The sequence below is a fragment of the Leptidea sinapis genome, chromosome 25, assembly GCF_905404315.1.
Source record: "Leptidea sinapis chromosome 25, ilLepSina1.1, whole genome shotgun sequence".
In the NCBI taxonomy this organism is placed as follows: Eukaryota; Metazoa; Arthropoda; class Insecta; order Lepidoptera; family Pieridae; genus Leptidea; species Leptidea sinapis.
The window spans coordinates 13,231,972-13,252,527 of record NC_066289.1 but is presented as its reverse complement, the minus strand read 5'-3'; positions in this window follow the sequence as shown (position 1 = coordinate 13,252,527).

Here is a 20,556-nt window from a genome sequence, read left to right as displayed (position 1 = left end):
TGGTCCTCGTCTGCGCTTCCCCACCATGGGCTCCACGCATTGAAGTCACCTCCGATCACAACACTTAAAGTTCCCAACTTGGATCGGACGCTGGACAGACGTTCCAGGTATGGATCCAGGGGCTTATCCCCTTCCAGGTAGGCGGACACTATTCCAAGTGTCCAGTCGGAGAACTCTATGGTAATTGCCACTATGTTCTCCGACTGGAGGCTCGGGTCACACCTACCCTGGAGGTCTTTATCAAAGACCGCTATTGCGGCCTTTGCGGGATTGATCTTACTAATCCCCTGGTCCATCTGAAAGACGCGGACCCCCGGATACCGCTTCAAGGCACCTTGATTACCTGTGTAGGGTTCCTGCAGCAGTGCCAGGCTCACCTTCTGACTGACAGCTTCCGCCATCAGTTCATCGGTTGCCAATCGCTTCCGCTGCAGGTTTACCTGTATCATGTGCCTCGAAGCAGCGTCCCTGGGCCCGCGACCACCTGGATTTATGACCGCGGTGCCCTCAGCAGTAACTCACGCCGAGGCGGGCAATGGCATCCCATTTCCGCCTCACTGGACAGTCGCCGCTGAATGCACCGTGATCCGTCGTGTCCAGCTTAGCGTGTCGACAGTTGACACAGCTGGGTGGCTCTCCCGTGACATAATCGGGGCATTCTGCTCTCACGTGTGGCCCCCCGCAGTGGCTGCAAAGGTCCGAAGACTCTTTGCAGTGGCGCCGCCCGTGTCCGAAGGCTAAACACTTCGAACACTGGATGAGCGGCGAGAAATCCTCCACCCTTGACCGTTTTAGATCGAGGTGGACGGACCCCCCGTCGACCATGCGGCGCCACAGCGGAGGGGCCACCCGCAAGACGAGATGCATGAGGTGCGGGTTGCGGCACCTTCGACGGAAGCATGCCTCCGCCGTTTGGTGGTCTTTATGGAGGCCAGTGAAGAGCTCCTTGTTCTGAGCTCTTAGGGCCGCTATGGCCTCCTCATCCTTGAGGCAAGAGAGGACGTCCCTGATGATAATCATCGGGTTTTTCCCTCTCGCCTCTTGGAACTTGAGGCCCGAAGCAACCCCGAGCCGCATTTTCACGGCCTCCACCTCACCCTTTGTGCCGCATGTCAGCACCACCTTCCTATTCCGTACCATGCGTACGCTGTCTACTTTGGCGCCGGTCTTTGTTGCGTCAACGGCCTTTCTGATTTTGGTGACCACATTATCGCTCGTGTGTTCTGGTGACTCACTGGTCACCACAATCGAATGGCCGGACTTGACCGGTGCCTTAGCAGCCATCGCTGCGTAGGAAGGCAGCGCTTGAGTCCGTGCGGGCTCCTCTAGGAGCTTGGACGTTTTCGCTCCTAGGTTGCGCACCTCATCTAGCATCTTGACAGCTTCCTTGTGCATGCCTTTTAGTTCTTCAAGAAGGGGGCCCATTTTTGCAGCGGGTGGAGGGGGGAGCTTGATCTTACCCATTTCCGCGATAACATCAAATTCGACTACCCGGCGGAGTGCCTCCAACTCCTTACGCAACTCCGCCGTCTGTCCCCCAACATCGGCTTTCTCCAGCCGCTGCGTTAGAAGCACAATTTGCTCCGCATGTTTGGACTCCCTTCTTGCGACGTCCTCTGCGTGTTGTCGCTGTAAGTGCTCGACCTGCAGTAGGACGTCACGTCGCGCGCTATTTACTTGGAGGGTGGCCTCGTACAGATAATTGAGGCCATCCAACACTGTCGCCCTTATGGAGCCTTTCAAATTACCAGATTTCTCCAGTTCCCCCTTCGCTCGCTGGTACACTCCGTTAGCAGTCTTCAACAGGGTCGCGGTCGGGCTCTCAGGTCCCCCGATTCTACCACAACGCCCCTCGGATGGCGGAGTACGGAAAGCCGCATCTGCTTCTCTTTGGAGCGCCTGCACCAGGGTGCTACTTTCTGTTAGCCGAGAACCCGATCCCGCCCCAGACTCGCTCCCGGAGATGGAAGAACCCTCCTCCGCCTTAATTCGGCGACACGGTACTACTTTGACCCTTCCGGGCTCCGAAGATGGCCGCCTCGCTGTCGCCGCGGAGATAGCTTCCCGATCAGTGTTTCGGAGCGTTCGTGTTGGTCTGCTCATAGACGACATAGTTGTGCTGGTGAAACGGCAGCAAAATTAGAGTTGATTTGCAATAAAAATATGAGAATATATATTAAATTATTTAGTATGTATCTATTGCTAATTAATCGTATAGTTTTAGGGATTTTTTGAAGTTTTTGGGGGAGGGGAAGGTGGGAGGGGAAGTTTGTTGCGGCCAAAGTGTTCCTCGTGAGAGTACAGACAGTTTGAGCCCAAACTCGGGGGGTCTAGGATAAGGGGGACGAAAGTTAAGGATTTTTTTGGGATTTTAGGGGAGGGGGAGGTCTGAGGGGAAATTTGTCGGGGCCAAACTGTTCCTTTTGAAAGGACAGACAGTTTGAGCCCAAACTCGGGGGGTATAGGATGAAGGGGACAAAAGTTAGGCCCTGAGGGGGTGAGGTCGAAAATTTGTGGGGGGGGGGGAAGGTTTCGGGAGTCGGCCTATGGAAGTGTTTTAAGGGTTTATTGGGATTTTAGGGGAGGGGGGGGGGGTTGGAGGTTGATTCTGCCGATGCCGATCTGTTCCCCTTGAGGAGTGAAACAGTTCAAGCCCAAGCTCGGGGTGTCTAACTGTAGGGACTCCAAAGTTATCCTGATTTTTCTATTTTTTGTCAGTCTGTATGTGTGAAGGTAATGTCTAAAATTATTTAAAATTTAATATTATTTTATTCACTTAATCGTGTCACCCTTAGCCGCTTTTGAGGAGAATCTTCTAAATTCACAAAGTTTCACAAATTATTGGTAACATTCCGAAAACATTTTACTTATGTTTGGAGCCTTATTTATACTACTTGCGGTTAACTTAAAATTATGAAATTAGTGTCTTATAAAAGATTGAAGCTTAAATATTGTTTTTTTGTAATAATAGTTTAATAATTTATTGGGGTTCGGGCCCGAGGGTGTACCAAGTTAACCCTTCCTAATTTAGAAAATTTTGAATTGAGAAGTTAAATTTTGAGCAATTGACTAAGGATTTTGAAATTTTAAAAAGCGATTATATATAATAAGAGTAATGTCCAGAAGGGACTTATTTTAATTTTTTGAAAAACAGGCAGAATTAGGGGTTGGAAGAAGTTACCAACTTAATTTTGCTGTTACTAACGGTAAAGGTTAACTTGGTAACTGATACAAAGTTTATAATAGCTATAAGAAAATTTTCCAAAAATTACTCTATGTAGGGTGATATGGTATGTTCCTTTTTCCGCCTTCTCACTTGTGCAGCTGCAGGGGTCCTGGAATACCGGTCTTTACCAAGATAGTCTTTTACAAGACTAGCCGCAGCAGATATTCCCGACGGCCTAGCTTCACGTGGCGGCGTCCGATTTGAATGCTCGAAACGGCAGCTTGTTTGGCGTCTTGAGGCCTATCCACCGACGTATCGCACGTTGAGCTATTCCTGCTGGATCCCCGACCTCTTGCCACACGGTTTGGTGTTTTTCGGGAATAACTTCGCCGCAGGTGATGGGAAAAATCCAGTTAGGGTATCACTAGATAGATCTCGGTGAGACCTAACGTTTGAAGCACTTAAAAGTTTGTGTCACCGCTTTACTTTTGCGGTAAAATTCGTTTGAACGCTGCCTTTTTAAGGTTTAGGTGGTTTCCCCTAAATAACTTTTTTTCCCCACATAAGATTTTAAGGTGCGATGTGTCGTTTAATGGATCTTTTAACGGCGCATCTATTGGTGTATAGCACGTTGTGGGGCGGCTTCGTTTAATGGTAGCGAGGGCAACGCCCTATTTCAGTATTTTCCGGTTTTCTCACGAACCCGTAGTCGGAAAAATCCAGAAGTAGGCTTTAAGTGTGCACCTCGCTAAGGCGCACCCAGCGCAATCCAGAAATCAATGTGGAATAGATCTCGTTTAGGCAGCGTTCGCACTTTTATATTCATAACACGGTTTTTACACTTTTTTAAGACGGATCCAAACTAAATTTACACTATTGGATTCGCCGTCGCAAAACGCTTCGTTTGATATGTAACACTTATGAATTTGTAACAAAAAAACTATTTATTGGATTTTCCTTCTGCGGAGCAATACGATTTCGCTGCTTACTCTTTAGAGGTGCGACAGAGACTGGGTTAGGTTATATGAGGAATGCATCATGAGGACCTGCGTATTGCATATATACTTTACTCGAAAAATAAATGCAAAGCGTCGTGGAATGTGATTAAAAACAAAACTAACTCTAATGTAGGAAGTATTGATGAAATTAATTATGAAAATAAAATTATAAATAATCCAACTCAGATTGCTACTATTTTTAATAATTAGTTTATAAATACAGTCATAAAAAGTCAAGGTCAAAATGTAAAAAATAAAAAACCTGCATATAAATTAAAGCATAACAATTCAAATATTTTCTTAATGCCAACTGATGAAATGGAGATAATAACCGTTATTTAGTCACTTAATCATTCTAATTCCACGGGCTGTGATGAAATAGCAACAAAGGTATGTGCAAAGGAACTAGCTCCAGTCCTAGCCTACTTAATAAATCTATCTTTTGAAGAAGGTAAGTTCTCATCAAATTTAAAAAAGTCAAAAGTAACACCTTTTCTCAAAGCGGGAGATAAAAGGATGTTAACAAGCGATTAACATCTTTTTTAACAAAACATAATATCATTTTGGAGGAACAAAATGGTTTCCAAAAAGGAAAATCAACAACTTTAGCGTGTTTTTCGCTAATAAAAGAAATATCGGAATGCATGGACACAAAAATTCCAGTAACATTAGTATTTTTTGATATGAGCAAAGCTTTTGATAATGTTTCTCATGAAAAACTATTAGATAAATGTGCTCAACATGGTATTCGAGGTCTAGCAAATGACTGGCTTAAAAGTTATCTTTCAAACCGCACCCAATACGTTGAAATTGCTAAATTAAATAATAAAGAAGAAGTAATACCTTATCGATCAGAACTTAGACTTATAAAAAAGGTGTGCCACAAGGAAGTATATTGGGTCCACTTCTATTCATAATCTACATAAACGACTTACCTAGCATTACTACTTATAACTGTACACTTTTTGCTGATGACATCTCTATTGTAATTAAATGTAACAATTAATGGACATATGATATAGAAATTAATAAAACAATAAAGGACACAATTGAATGGCTTACTGAAAATAACCTGACTGTAAATATAAAAAAAATAATGTATATGCAGTATTATAATAAGAATGGGAAAGGAAAAGACATTAATGTTAATTATCATAATGAGAATATTAAAGAAGCACAACTTGTCAATTTTCTTGGTATTACTTTAGACAGCAACTTGTCCTTCAAGTCACATGTTGACAAAATTAGCAAAAAAATTAACCAACATGTATTTGTCCTCAAACGCGTATCAAAAACATATCATGCATTCGTGGTTTCATCTTTAAGATATGGATTGGTCATATGGGGCAACTCAGTGAACATAGGGCATTTATTTATTGGACAGAAGAAGTGTATCAGGGCGGTTTGTGGAGCCGGTCCCGGTCCCGGTTAAAAAATTGAAAAGTCTATCGCTGCCATGCCTATACATTTATGAGATAAGCCTATTTGTTCAAAAACATATGTGTGATTTATATACAAAAAAAAGCAAGAAGGTTTTAATGAAATGAAATGAAATGAAATGATTTATTTGTATGAATCGTTGGAACATAGTTGTTAACAATTAATTAGTGTACAGCACAATTCGCAATATATCGGCATACATAAATATAATATAAAATAAAAAATAAAATAATGTTTTAGGCATCTCTCTAATATTCTTTGGAAGGTGGTTAAATACCCTAATACACATAACATTTGCGTTATTTTGATGAAGCGCTGTTCTACAGTATGGCATCAGAAGGCGAGTTGGATCTCTTAATCCTAATATGGAATAGTCCTTTGCTGGTTTAAAAAGTTCTCCATGTTTTTAATGAACATACAAATTTCTAATATATATAGACCAGTAAGCGTTAACAGATGGTGCTTTTTGAATAATGGTATTTAAAATTTAAACACAAGGTATCCAAATAAACTCATAATGCCCTTCTGTAGAACTGCATCTTTTAGTAGAAATTGTTACAGCATGTCTGTGAAAATACATATTAAATTGCCCAATGAATTGAAAGATTTACCTTTCAAAGTTTTTAAAAGAAGACTGCATCTGTGGTTAATAAATAAGTGCTTCTATAGATTAAATGAATTTTTCAATACAAAATGAATTAGTCTATTTGATAATAATATACGTAAATTAGTATACTTTTATGACTAAATGAATAATTAAGTTATTTACGTCTCATATTACAATATCTAAAAAAAATTATTTTATAAATGCATTGTGAAATCCGACATGTTTCGGTATAACAGTACTGTTTAGACAATTTTGTAACATATTTTGCATGTCAATTGACGAAACATATTGTATTATCAATAATATTATGTTAACATCTTAAGTACAATGTTTCCTGCGAATAAAATTTCATTTCATTTTTCGTTTCATTTCATTTCGCTTTTAGTTTCTTAACATTTATATTGCTGCCATTCTTCGGCAGCACGTCCACCAATATTTTGAGGCAAAATGCCTCAAATAATCGACTGATCGACTACGCTCTGAGGTGACAGTCTCTACACCTACCACTAAACAATCTCAACTAATCTGATGTCACCTACATATTGTAGTTCTGTTGTGGTGGACGTCGAGATTGTAACTGTAAGTACCCATGATAATGAGCAATTGAGGAGGGCTTTGGAAGATTCGATTCTTGAGTTCAGACAAATACCAGCTTCTGGGAAACCGCGACTTCCCCGTTTTTCCACGCATAACGTTAGTTGTGGCTCTGGATCGTATACTTGATGCTTATTTTCAATCTAGCCAAGACCTTGCTGATACACACCTATGGCGCCTGTTGTTATTAGCCCACTTGATGTCACAAACACAATTAGTTTAACCCACAACTGGAAAAGCCCAGGGCCAGATGGGTTACAAAATTTTTGGTTGAAATGGTTGCGGTCTTCACACGGGTGCTAAACGCTAAACAATATCAGGAAGCCATTAAGTCGGAATCCCTCCCTTCTTTTATGACTACAGGTATCACCTTTCTGCTCCATAAATCGGGTAGTACCATGGAACCTAGAAACTTTCGACCAGTAACATGCTCACCCACCCACAATCTATAAGCTCCTTACATCCATATTAAACATGAATTATTAATAAAAATTAACATGAATAAAATTTTTTGTAAAATTAATAAAATTTAAGACCGTGCTCAAAATGGATATAAGGTTGGGTCCCGTGGTACAAAGGAGCTCCTCCTCATTTACATGGCTGTTAACAAACAGGATCGTCGAAATAAGAAGAACCTCCCTGCCGCTTGGATTGACTATAACAAGGCCTATGGTTCGGTGGTTGAGACGAGTACTTGAACTGTACAAAGTTGATTATGGTCTATGAACCTTTCTTGGGTCATGTATGAGGCAGTGGACCACAACTCTGTCTCCATGATGCGGCGGGGAATCTTAACATTTCGGAACCTATAAGGATTGAGCGGGGTATCTATTAGGGTGTTTGCGGTTTTGTCTAGCTCTGAATCCCTAAGGTGTTCTACTGAGGAATACTAGGTGAGGGTTTCAGTTTCGTAAGGATACAGTTCGATCCAGGCAGGCAACGCGAGCACACGTGCCGCGTTATCTGTCCTTTTTCGAATATTTTATTACCTGCGTTATCGCACTATCTGCTCAGGCTACCCGAGCAAGTTATTGTTCAGGCCCGTCCGCCTGTCCTTCAGGCGTACTTTAACGCGCAGGCGCCCCCGGCGACACCTACGGTCGCCGCCGCAACCACCGACCGCACGGAAGCCCCTCAGGCTTCCGGTCCATCACAGGCCCAACCGATAGATACCGCTCTGCCGTCGAGAGCGGAGAGCATCGCGTCGGATGCTGACGGCTTCATCACCGTCAGTCGCTAGAAGAGGCGCGGTCGCAAGTCGCCTTCTTTAGATGACACGCCCGCTAAGAAAGCTGCGGCCACGACTGGCTCCACTCCCACGTCCGCGCCCGTTAAAGCCCGCGTACCGCCTCCGACCAAGCGCCCGCCTCCTATTTTTATAGGAGATCGAGGCCGCTGGATGGTCATCAAGAATAAGATCCCGAAGACGTTCTCCTTTCAGGCGAGAGCGTACCAATCTCTGATCAAATTAGAGACTAAAGAGGTAGCGGACCACCGCGCCTTGACATCTCTTCTTAGAGAGCTGAGTGTGGGTTTCCACACGTACGCCCTGCCTGAGGAAAAGCGTTTGAGGGTCGTGCTGAGGAACGTCCCCAGAGAGATAGACGAGGCCGACATTCTGTCGGACCTCAAAGAGGAGGGTTACCCAGCACACGAGGTGCACCGCATGCGCGGCACCATCACCAAACAAACATACAACATGGTTCTCGTCGTCCTCGACCTCACGCAAGAGGGAAAGGATATATTCAACATTAAATCGGTTTTTTCCCTTCAGGGCATCCGGGCCGAGGTTCCTCGCAACCGCGGGAGGCCCGGTCAGTGCCACAGATGCCAGTTATACGGGCACTCGGCACGCAACTTTTTTTTTTTATGGAATAGGAGGACAAAAGAGCGTACGGGTCACCTGTTGTTAAGTGATCACCGCCGCCCATACTCTCTTGCAACACCAGAGGAATTACAGGAGCGTTGCCGGCCTTTAAGGAAGGTGTACGCGCTTTTTTTGAAGGTACCCATGTCGTATCGTCCCGGAAACACCGCACAAGGAAGTTCATTCCACAGCTTTGTAATACGTGGAAGAAAGCTCCTTGTAAACCGCACTGTGGAGGACCGCCACACATCCAGATGGTGAGGATGATATCCTAACTTGTGGCGTGTCGTGCGAAGGTGGAATTCGGCAGCAGGAATTAGGTAAAACAGCTCTTCGGAACACTCCCCGTGATAAATGCGGTAGAAGACACACAATGAAGCGACGTCTCTACGGAACGCCAAGTGATCCAGCCGTTCACAGAGCACTGAGTCCCCGACAATTCGAGCTGCTCTACGATGCACGCGGTAAAATGGATCGAGCAGATACTGGGGTGCGCCAGACCAGAGATGACAGCAATACTCCATGTTTGGCCGGACCTGCGCTTTGTAGAGAGCTAGAATGTGGGCCGGCTTGAAGTATTGCCGTGCTCTATCGATGAGGCCTAGTTTCTTCGAAGCCAATTTGGCTTTGCCCTCCATATGGCCACGGTATTGGCAATCGCTCGAGATTTCGAGACCCAGTATTCCGATACTAGGCGCGGCTTTAAGAGAAGTGTTCTCGAAGAGCGGTGATACTACAAATGGGGTATTTTTAGTGGTAAACGCGCAAACTTGTGTCTTCTGGGGGTTAAATTGGACAAGGTTCAATTAACCCCATTCCGCGACCTTCTCGAAAGAGGACTCAATAGAAGACACAAGTTTCTCCCGGCACTGGTCGACGATTTCCCGAGAGAGACCTGCATGGCCCGTGTATACGGCATCATCAGTGCTGTCATCTGCATAGCAATGCATGTTGAAGGTGTCCAACATATCATTGATATGCAGAAGAAATAGCGTAGGAGATAGCACACAGCCTTGGGGCACTCCAGCATTCACGGGCTTCGGGTTCGAGCAATATCCGTCGACAACGACCTGTATGCTACGCCCAGTGAGGAAGCTGGAGGTCCACTTGCACAAGCTCTCGGGAAGCCCAAATGATGGAAGTTTTGAGAAGAGCGCCTTGTATACACGATCAAAGGCCTTCGCTATAGCCATGCTAACTGCTAGGTCTTCCCCCTTGCTTTGAATAGCCGCCGCCCATCTATGTGTTAGGTATGCTAGAAGATCACCTGCCGACAGTCCATGGCAAAAGCCGTACTGTCGGTCGTTGATCAACTGGTGACCCTCTAGGTATACTAAAAGCTGGCGGCTAATTATGCTCTCCACGATTTTGGAGAGCAGGGAGGTGATATCAATAGGCCTGTAGTTTGCCGGATCCGAACTGTGTCCTTTTTTTTGGATCGGATGGACAAGGGCTGACTTCCATGAGTATATATATATTCCTTTGTAATAAGAGTGCCGGAATAAACGCATTAGTACCAGCGTCAACTCAGGGGCACGCGTTCTAAGCACGATTGGAGAAATGCCATCCGGCCCGCTCGACTTCCTGACGTCCAACGAAAACAGAGCATGCCTAACAGTTTTCTGTCTGAACTGTACTTCAGGCTCTGACACCGCGGGATGGTCGGCGGTGTTTTTCCGTTGTCGTTAAGAGTCGAGTTGGAGGCGAAAAGAGCGCACAGAAGCTCGGCTTTCTCTTTTGCCGCATGGGCCAGGGTGTCATTCCCATGTACAACGGCGGCATGAACGGCTGGTTGAAGTTACCAAGAGCAGCTTTCGATAACGACCAGAACTTGCGTGTTCCGCTCGGGTAACTGGAAAGCTGCTCGGCGATGTTGACGACGTGCTTAGACTTCGCACGGGCGATTTGCCGCTTAAAAAATCTGGAGGCACGGTTATATTTCCTCTTGAGAACTTTGCAGTTCGGATCCTTTGTGCCCAGCGCCGCAACCCAAGTTCGATACGCCTGTTTTTTGCAGTCAGACGCTGCTTTAACTGACGCATCGAACCAGGGCTGTGATCTGCCACCGATCGGTACTACAGAGCTTGGTATAAAAATATCCATGCCCTGCAGTATCACATCGGCTACTGCAACGGCGCAGGCACTAGGATCATCCGAAGGGAAACAAACCTTGCCCCAAGGGTAGGATGCGAAAAAGGAACGCATCCTATCCGAATCTGCTGACTTGTAGTGCCAAACGCGGCGGGTCGCTGGTGGTCTTCGACGTTGGCATAGGATAGGCACTACACTCCTGACCAGGCAATGGTCGGACGTCCCGAGAGGGTCGTCGACAAAGTCCTGGTAACCATCGGGATGTATAGTCAGCAGAAGATCTAATAAGGACGGCATGTGGCTATCCACATCCGGGAGCCACGTTGGCGACTCAACCAATTGGGACAGACCATACGCCAATGCAAAATTATGTACAGATCGCCTTGCGTAGTCTCTGGTACGTGATCAAAGCCATTCGGCATTGTGCCCGTTGAAATCACCCAAGACTACGATTTCAGCGGAGGGGATCTGTGCAAGCACGGCGTCAATTGCCGCTTGAACGCAGCCCATGAGATGATCTGTTTCTGCGTTACCACTATGGGACTTGTAGACACACGCATAGATACGGACGCGGTCCTCTAAATCTACGCGGAACCAGAAATTAGACGGGTCCCTACCCTCAAAATTGCCGAGACGGCGACAGCAGATATCCTCCCTAACGTACACACATACCCCGGCGTGAGGCAAAAAATTGTGCTCAATTTTGTACCCGGGGTACGTTAAATATGACGTATCGCTAGGTCGAGATATCTGTGTCTTAGTAAGGAAACACAAGGCCGGCTGCGCCGTCTCAAGGTGGTGGTGGACGGTGTTTAAATTGGAGTGAATTCCCCTGATATTGCAAAAGTCCACATTGAGCGTGGAGCGGTGTGCCGTGTTACTGCATCGTTTGTCCTCGGTTATGCGCGGTTCTGTGCCCATCCCAGAATACGAAGGGCAGCCCGAGCGAGAGTGCTCGGGGAGGATACCGGTACCCTCCTGGAGTAATATCTTTTTACGGACCGCTCTCATATTTTGTTGGGGGGGGGGGGGGGGGTAAGGGATGGCCTCTGGTCCTCGACACTATCCTATGCGTATAGCGGCACTAGGCCGCTACTTCACGCCGGTATTCTGTGCGAGTGTGGTAATTAACCCGGACGAGTCTGGCCCGATTGTGCTGACGTTATAAGACGGCAGCGCGACTCTCCCACTTCTAAAACTTCTGTCTTGTGCAGGGAGAAGGGGCACCCCGCGAGCTATCGCGGGTGTCCCAAGGCACCCAAACACAAGCGTTACCCAGGGCGCAGCCAGCCGCAAGGCAGAGCCGAGAAGGTGGGGTTCACTCCGACCTTCAAACCTGCGCCGCCTCCTAAGGCAAACGCTTTGGCGAGGTCTCCTCCGGCTGCCAACGCTGCTACAGAGGCCACTCCCACCACTCCCATGGCCTTCGCGCCCCACCGGCCACCACTAGCCGCCCGGCGGCGTCAGTCCCACGACCGAGGCCACCGGCGCCCGAATCCGCGTCATCAGGCAACCTAGGCGGTACCGCCATCGCCTTCATGTTTGAGTTGTCGGAGCAGTTCAACATAGATGAAATTACGGCCCTGGCCAACAGGCTCGTGACTGTCCCGGACGACCCACAGTCGCTCCTCCAACTTATGTCAGACAACGCCAAAGTATTCCGCGCGATCACCGATATAAGCAGGAAATTTAATAAAAACATTCGCGATGCATAATAACATAAGCGGACGAGTCAAACCACATACGCTCCGTATAGCGTATTTTAACGCCCAAGGCCTTAAGCCTCAACTAGACTTGGTGAAGGAGTTCGCTCACGAACATCAAGTAGACCAATTCTTATTGCAAGAGACATTTCTAAAACCACGTATACGTGATCCGCGTATCGCTAATTATAACCTAGTGAGGAATTATCGCACCACCCTTATGGGTGGTACCCCCATTTATTTTAAAAGGTCTCCACACTGTATACCTATCGATCCTCCGGTCCTCACTAACATCTAGGCCTCTGCCATCCGAGTCAGTATGGCGAATCACCAGCCGATCACTGTTATTTCAGCTTATCTTCCGCCTAAAAAACAAATATTACACACAGATATCGAAGCATTACTCGGCCACGGGGCCACAGTCATAGTGGGCGGCGATCTTAACGCCAAACACTCCAGCTGGAACAGTAGAGCCACAAATAGAAACGGAATTTTATTAGATTCTCTTACAGACACGCTGAACTTTTCAGTAATAGCACCTGACGTACCAACACGATATCCGGATATCGTCGCGCACCGACCCGACATACTAGACGTTGCGTTACTTAAACACGTAACGCTCAATGTAAATTTAATCGAAGTTTTTCACGAACTAGAGTCAGACCACCAGCCCGTCGTCCTAAATCTAGGCCCACCGGTTAACTTTCAACCACCGATGAAAACAGTGATCGACTGGCAACGGCTGGAAATGGATCTCGAGACTATCAAGTCCAACGACCTTGACCTTATACTCAAGAACTGTACCGCTATAAAAGGGGCGAGGACATTGATGGTATGGCAGACAGGAAGGCTGAACATCGGGTTAGCTTCCTGGATGCTCCCCATCCAGCCCTCGCTCCTTAGGTAGAATTCTGTTGCCTCGAGGAGACACAGGCCGAAACCGGCGTGGCAGAAGTGCAGGATGACCAAAGAGAAGGAGAGGGTTATCTGCAGGTCTACACCGACGGCAGCAAGATACAGGGCAAGGTTGGAGCCGGAAATTCATACAGGCGGCGAGGCCTGGAAGTCAGAGCAAGGAAACTCAAATTAGAGAATTATTGCTCTGTCTTCCAAGCCTAAATGTGCGCTATTTCGAAGGCTATCGAGGACATCTTAACGATGCCCGATATGAAGGTCGAGATCCTTAGTGACTCCAGGTCGTCGCTGGAGCTGCTAAGGGATCGATCTTTGTTCCACCCGATAGCCTTCGAAATTAAAAACCTTATCCAGCGGGCCCGAAATATGCGTAAAACCATTCGGTTCCGCTGGGTTCGGGCGCATGTAGGTATTGAGGGGAACGAGAGGGCTGACCACTTGGCGAAGGACGCGGCGCTCCATTCGAAGTTGAGGTCTGCATGCGATGGAGAACCGGTCTCCACTCTTCGCCACAACATCCGAGGCAGGACCCTTGGAGTCTGGCAGGAGCGCTACACCGCGGGTCAAACTGCAAGTGTTACAAAAGCGTTCCTGCCAGACGTCAAGGTGTCTTATAAGCTGGTACGGGAGGAGCCCTTCTCCGCTTTTATGGCCTAGGACATCACGGGCCACGGCGGTTTTGCAGCGTATCTCCACCGGTTTGGCCTGAAGGATAGCCCAGTGTGTATATGCGATGGTCAAACGGACGAAAGCGCATTGCACCTGGTGCTCGACTGCCCTAGGTTTGGCCGGTGGAGGTTCGACTTGGAACTGCAGAGCGGAGTGGCTGTACTAGAGGCAAACCTACCCCACCTTATAACGCGACCCACTAGGCAGCTGTTCGAGTCGTTCTGCTATAAAATCCTAGCGGATGTGCTGCCTAGGAACGGCAGCAATATTAATATTAAGCAGCTTAAATTATAATTATATTAGTTTTGTGTTTTTTCTTATATTTATAATTAGTATTGAATAGGCTGTATAATGTAAATAATGTATACATCATACAAAAGCCACAATATAGTGTTAGGTCAAATTTATGTAATTTTATTATTAGAAGTAGCATTAATTGTATAAAACGGTTCCCTATGCATAAGTATAGGGGCTGTTATACAACCTTAGCCTTTACGTAGACGTGCCTAGAATAAGATAGTATTAAGTAATTAAAACTGTAAATATTTAAGATAATAGCAGATATGTATTAGATTCATAAGTGATAATGAAGGAATATGTTGAGTAGGTAAACTTGTAGCTGTAAGATCATATGTTTAGTAAATAAGGAAAATTAAAAAAAAAAAAAAAATATTGTTAGTTTGTAAGCGATAAAATATATAAAAACGTAATAAATTAGTAACCCACACACAACCCCTACCGATCAATGGGAGGGAGAAAGTAGAGTCTTAGTAGTTCCTTGGCCCTGGAGCGAAAGCTGCCAGGGAGGTAGGCCTACTAGGAATAAAAAAAAAAACCTAACCTAACCTAACCCGTAACATCGCAATCGCCAGTGGAAGTGTACGATTTTGAGTCGCTCCGTAGTTTTAAAATCCTATAAATAGGGTTTTTCGCGATATCATATCCGTGTTGTATATCGTTGGATGCGCGCTCGGAAGTGTTAGTGAATAGTAAAAGTGTGGTGAAAATCGGTCATAATTTGGACTTTTTATTTGGAAAAAACAAAAAACTGAAACTTTACCGTTAAATTGTGCCAAAACAAGATGGGTGACGTATTGTTTTCGAACTGCAGTTTTGTGCACCTTGTCTGCCCTCACTCTTGGAAAATATGGCCAGATTTTTCTGGGGAAGAACCGAAGAAGAGGAGAAAAAAATTTAATTTGCGACTGAAACAGACTACAAAACTACTCTTTTTGAACTGTAATGCTCTGCACTACATCTGCCTCCTTCGTTTAAGACCACTCCCAGATTTTTCTGGTGAGGCTACGAAGTAGGAGAAGGAAAAATTTAATTTGCGCCTAAACAGGTTCGTCCATCCAAAATTATTAATAACGATCCTGTGCCCCTCGTTAATACCCATCATTTGAGACCCCTCCCAGAATTTTCGGTCAAGGCCTCGAAGTAGGAGAGGCAAAAAAACAACATCCAGGTGTGAGCCATCAGCCATTTGAAGAGTCCGACGGGATCCACGGGTACCAGAAGATCGACCGCGACGAGTTCTTTACGAAGACACCAATCAACAGTAATTTTAATTATTTTATAACCATAAACAAGCCTTTTTTCGTTTTGTAAGTTAAAAATTTAAATTTGTAATTAATATAAAAATAGTAAAATTAACTCTTAAATTAATTGCGGGATACTGCTGAAAAGAGCTCTTTAAGCTCTTTTCAGGCATACCAAGCAAGCTGACGTACCTTAATATACTAAAGTATAAACATCATTACCAAGTTATATTTTGCGGCTTATAACTGCAAAATATAGGTTGGTAAAATTTTGTGTTCCGAAATAAGGCTAAGGGTGACACGTTTTAGTTTCAATTTAATTAAATTTATTAATTTTTAGACAATAGATTGCCACAAGCAAACATACAAAAAATCTTCAAATAGTCATAACACCCGTCCTGGTTGACTCAGACCCTTCGAGTTTGGGTTCCAACGGAACCTTCTCTCGAGGGGAACAGTTTGGAACAGGCGGATTTCCCTTCAGACACTCCCCCCCAAAATATTTTTTGACCTCACCCCCTTAAGTCTCAACTTTGATCACTGTGCTCCCAAACCCCCCGAGTTTGGGCTCAAACTGCCTCTCATTGAGAGGAACAGTTTGACTCCGACGGATTTCCCCCACGACCTCCCCCCCCCCTTAAAAAACTAACAAAATTATTTTAATACCGCCTTAGGCCGTCCCGTGAAACCTTCCCCCCCACCGCATTTTCGACCTCACCCCCTCTAGGGTAACTTTGGCCCCTGTGCTCCCAGACCCCCCAAGTTTGGGCTCAAACAAACCCTCTCATCGAGAGGAACAGTTTGGCCTCGACGGATTTTCCCTCAGACCCCCCCCCCCCTCTAAAACCACTAATCATAATTTTCAAATAAATCAGCTAAAAAACTTATTTTAAAAATATACAACCCCGAAATATGTTGAGGACCCCCAAATAAGCTTTCCCAGTAGGAGAGAGAGACTCCCTAAAGATTCAAGATAAGGCTGAGCCTTCACAGGGAAATAATGTCAGACAAAGCATCGGTGATAGTGAACCGGCAATACAAACAGAGACCATGAGCACCTCTCAAATAAATAAAACGTTTACAATCGATATAACACCCCAAAAGCGAGAAAGCAGCAAAAATTCTGAAAGAATAAAGGAAGCAATTGCATGTGTACAAAAAGGGAAAACTGTCTTAAACAACTCGGGCAACTTAAAAAGGGAATATAAAACAGACCTTCAAATTTTAGAGCGCCTCCTTAAGTTAGTGAAGGAAGTAGATTCAGTGAAGATAGCCAAAAAGAGCGGGAGTGAGGACGAAAACAAGGAGGAAGAGAAAATACAGAAAACAGAACCAAAAATTGATGACATACTGATGAAAATTCAAGAACAATCGAAAATTATTAAGGAAAACGGAGAGAAACTGGACCATCTCAAAGAATACATAGAGAGGAGGACATACGCAAATCTAGTGGCTGCACCCAGTAAACGACTCCCAGAACAGGCAGCATTGCATTTGGTCATCGTTACCTCAAATGACGAAACGGAAACAGGAGAAGGCGTTTTGAGTCGAATAAGGAAGGCTGTAAATGCAAAGGAAGGAGGGGTAGCCGTAGAACGTGTTAAGAAAGCAAAAGACAGGAAAATCATAATAGGATTTAAGACAGAAGAAGAGCGAATGAAAATAAAAGAAAGGATTAACAAAACAGGGGAAATGAAAGCAGAAGACATCAAAAATAAGGATCCTCTGATAATACTTAAAGACGTTTTAAATTATAACAACGATGAGGAGGTTCTGCGCGCGCCGAAAAACCAAGACAAAGGTATATTCAACAAAGAATGCAGTTGGCCTATAAAAAACGCACTAGAAACGCACTGACTAGTCATCTTATCATTAGAGTTTCTCCAAAAATTTGGAAGCGCCTGGTCGAAGCCGAGGTAGTACACGTAGATCTGCAGCGAGTAAGGGTAATGGACCAATCACCGTTAGTCCAATGCTCTATGTGTTTAGGCTACGGTCATGGTCGAAGATTCTGTAAAGAAACGCAAGAGAAATGCAGCCACTGCGGAGGCGACCACATAAAAAGCAAGTGTGAACATTGGATTACCGCAGACGCACCATCATGCATAAATTGTGTTACAACCAAAGCGGAAAAGGTCAACCACAATGCCTTCAGTAATGAGTGCCCGATAAGGAAAAAGTGGGATGCTCTGGCCTGGGCCACCATAGCCTACTGCTAAAGTTGTTCCAGGCGCACAAATAAGATATAAACCGTACATCGTAGCACCAGCCAATCTCCAGCGCAAGCAACTCGCCACCGATGAAATGATTATTGAGGCCATTAAAACAAAGATGGCATTCACGATGATTCAGGAGCCATACGTGGGCGGCTTGGGTAAAATGAGGCATTATAATGGCGTAAGGATTTTCCAATGCGCGGATCAAAACGACGGTGTTGTGAAAGCGGCCATTGCAGTATTCGACGATAATATTGAGGTTACCCAATACCCGGAGTTCACGAATCACAACATTGTTGTTCTAAAAATGAAGACTAAAGAGTGGGAGTTCACAGTAGCCTCATTTTATTTCGAACCCAAACCAAAACCTATAGAACCATATCTAGAACAACTTAAACGAATAACGAAAAATTTGGCCGAAATATGATCATCGGCGGCGACGTGAACGCAAAGAGCCTATGGTGGGGTAGCGCTGAAGGGGCAACGAATTGGCTGGGACACTGGAGGAAATGGGCTTACAGGTACTCAACGACGGCGATACTCCAACGTACGACACCGTCCGCGGTGGAAGATTTTACACCAGCAGCGTAGACATCACAGCGTGCACACAAGACCTGTGGAATAGAATTGAGGATTGGAGAGTCGACACACAGCTAACGAGTTCTGACCACAACACAATAATATTTAACATAACACTTACCAAATCTAAAGGCAGTACCATAAATAGGACCACTCGGAAGTTCAACAGCAAAAAAGCAAACTGGACCCGATTCCACGAAAAGTTGACCAATTGCTTATAGAAAATGAAATTAATATACATGAAATTAATAAAATTTACACAACAATACAACTAGAGCGAATATTAGAAAAACACATGAAAGTAATAATTGATGCGAGTAATGACAGTATACCACTAAAAACAAATAAAACCACACCCGCCTTTCCATGGTGGAATGAAGAACTCGCCAGACTGAAGTCAGAAGCGCTCACCAAGAGGCGCAGAATCCGATTCGCAGCACAGGTCCGAAGGGAAAAAGTCGTAGGAGAGTACCTGGAAGCAAAGGAAAGATACGAAGAAACGGCACAACAACACCGAATTGACAGCTGGAAGCAGTTTTGCGAGAAACAGGATAGAGAGGGGCTCTGGGAGGGAATTTACAGAGTCATCAAAAAAGTAGAAAAAAAGAGAAGAAGACCTACCACTTAAAAAAGAAGGCAAATATCTAGACCAAACAGAATCCGCGCAGTTGTTAGCCACAACATTTTTCCCGGTAGATGACGAAACCATTGAAAATGAAGATCACAGAAGCACAAGGATATAGGCTGCGCAAGTAAACACATCAGATGACAACGAATATTATGACCCACTGTTTACACGGACAGAACTTGCAGTAGCCACAATGAGTTTCAATCCCAAAAAAGCCCCAGGATCTGACGGACTAACAGCAGACATATGTCAACATGCCATAAATCATGACCCCGAAATCTTCCTCGCACTAGCAAACAGATGCCTGCAATTAAGCTACTTCCCAGTCATATGGATAAAGGCAACGATAGTAGCTCTCAGGAAACCCAGGTAGGAAAACTATACAGAGCCCAAATCCTACAGACCGATTGGACTTCTGCCAATAATGGGTAAGATTCTGGAAAAGATGACAGTAAACAGACTGAAATGGCACATTCTACCCCGATTAAGTGAACATCAGCATGGATTTATGCCCCAAAAAAGCACAGTCCTAATCAACCAAATACGATCAAAGCTAGCGCAACACAAAATAATCACAATAGTATCACTAGACATAGAGGGAGCCTTTGACAGCGCGTGGTGGCCGGCAATCAGAGTCCGTCTTGCCGAAGAAAAGTGCCCAATCAACCTAAGATGCATAATTGACAGATATTTACAGAATAGACAGGTGAATGTAAGATAAGGGGGGCAAGAAGTCACGAGATCAACAAACAAGGGATGCGTGCAAGGATCGATTGGAGGCCCTATTCTGTGGAACTTGCTCTTGGATCCGCTTCTTAAGGAACTTCAACGAAACGGTCACTATTGCCAAGCTTTTGCAGACGATGTCGTCCTCTTATTCGATGGAGATACCGCTAGTCAAATCCAAGGCCATGCTAATGCCGCTCTCGAATTAGTGCGGGCGTGGGGTGTCAGGAACAAGTTAAAATTTGCCCTGCAAAAAACTAAAGCTATGACTTTTACCAACAAACTCAAATACGATACCCCACGTCTACACATTGGAGGGATCGACATTTGCATGGTTAAGGAAGTCAAAATCTTAGGACTCACAATAGACAATAAACTCACTTTCAATAGTCATGTCGGAAATATATGTAAAAAAGCCTTAATCTTCTATAAGAAATTAGCAAAAACAGCCCGAATAAGTTGGGGACTTCATCCAGAAATAATAAGGACCATCTATATAGCAGTAGTAGAACCAGTCATCTTATATGCCGCAGGTGCGTGGGCGGAAGCAGCAGATAAAATGTGCGTTCAAAAGAACCTAAACGCTGTACAAAGAGGCTTCGCGCAAAAATTGTGCAAGGCATACCGGACCGTTTGCCTCAATGCAGCGCTGGTGCTGGCTGGGATACTCCCCCTAGACCTACGGATTCACGAAGCAGCCGTTCTGTATAGGGCAAAGAGGGGTGTTCCCCAGCCAGCACTCTGCGACAGGGAAGTAGAGCGGAGGGAGCCCTACACAAATCTTTCTCACCCAGCGGAACGTATGAGCCTGAAGTT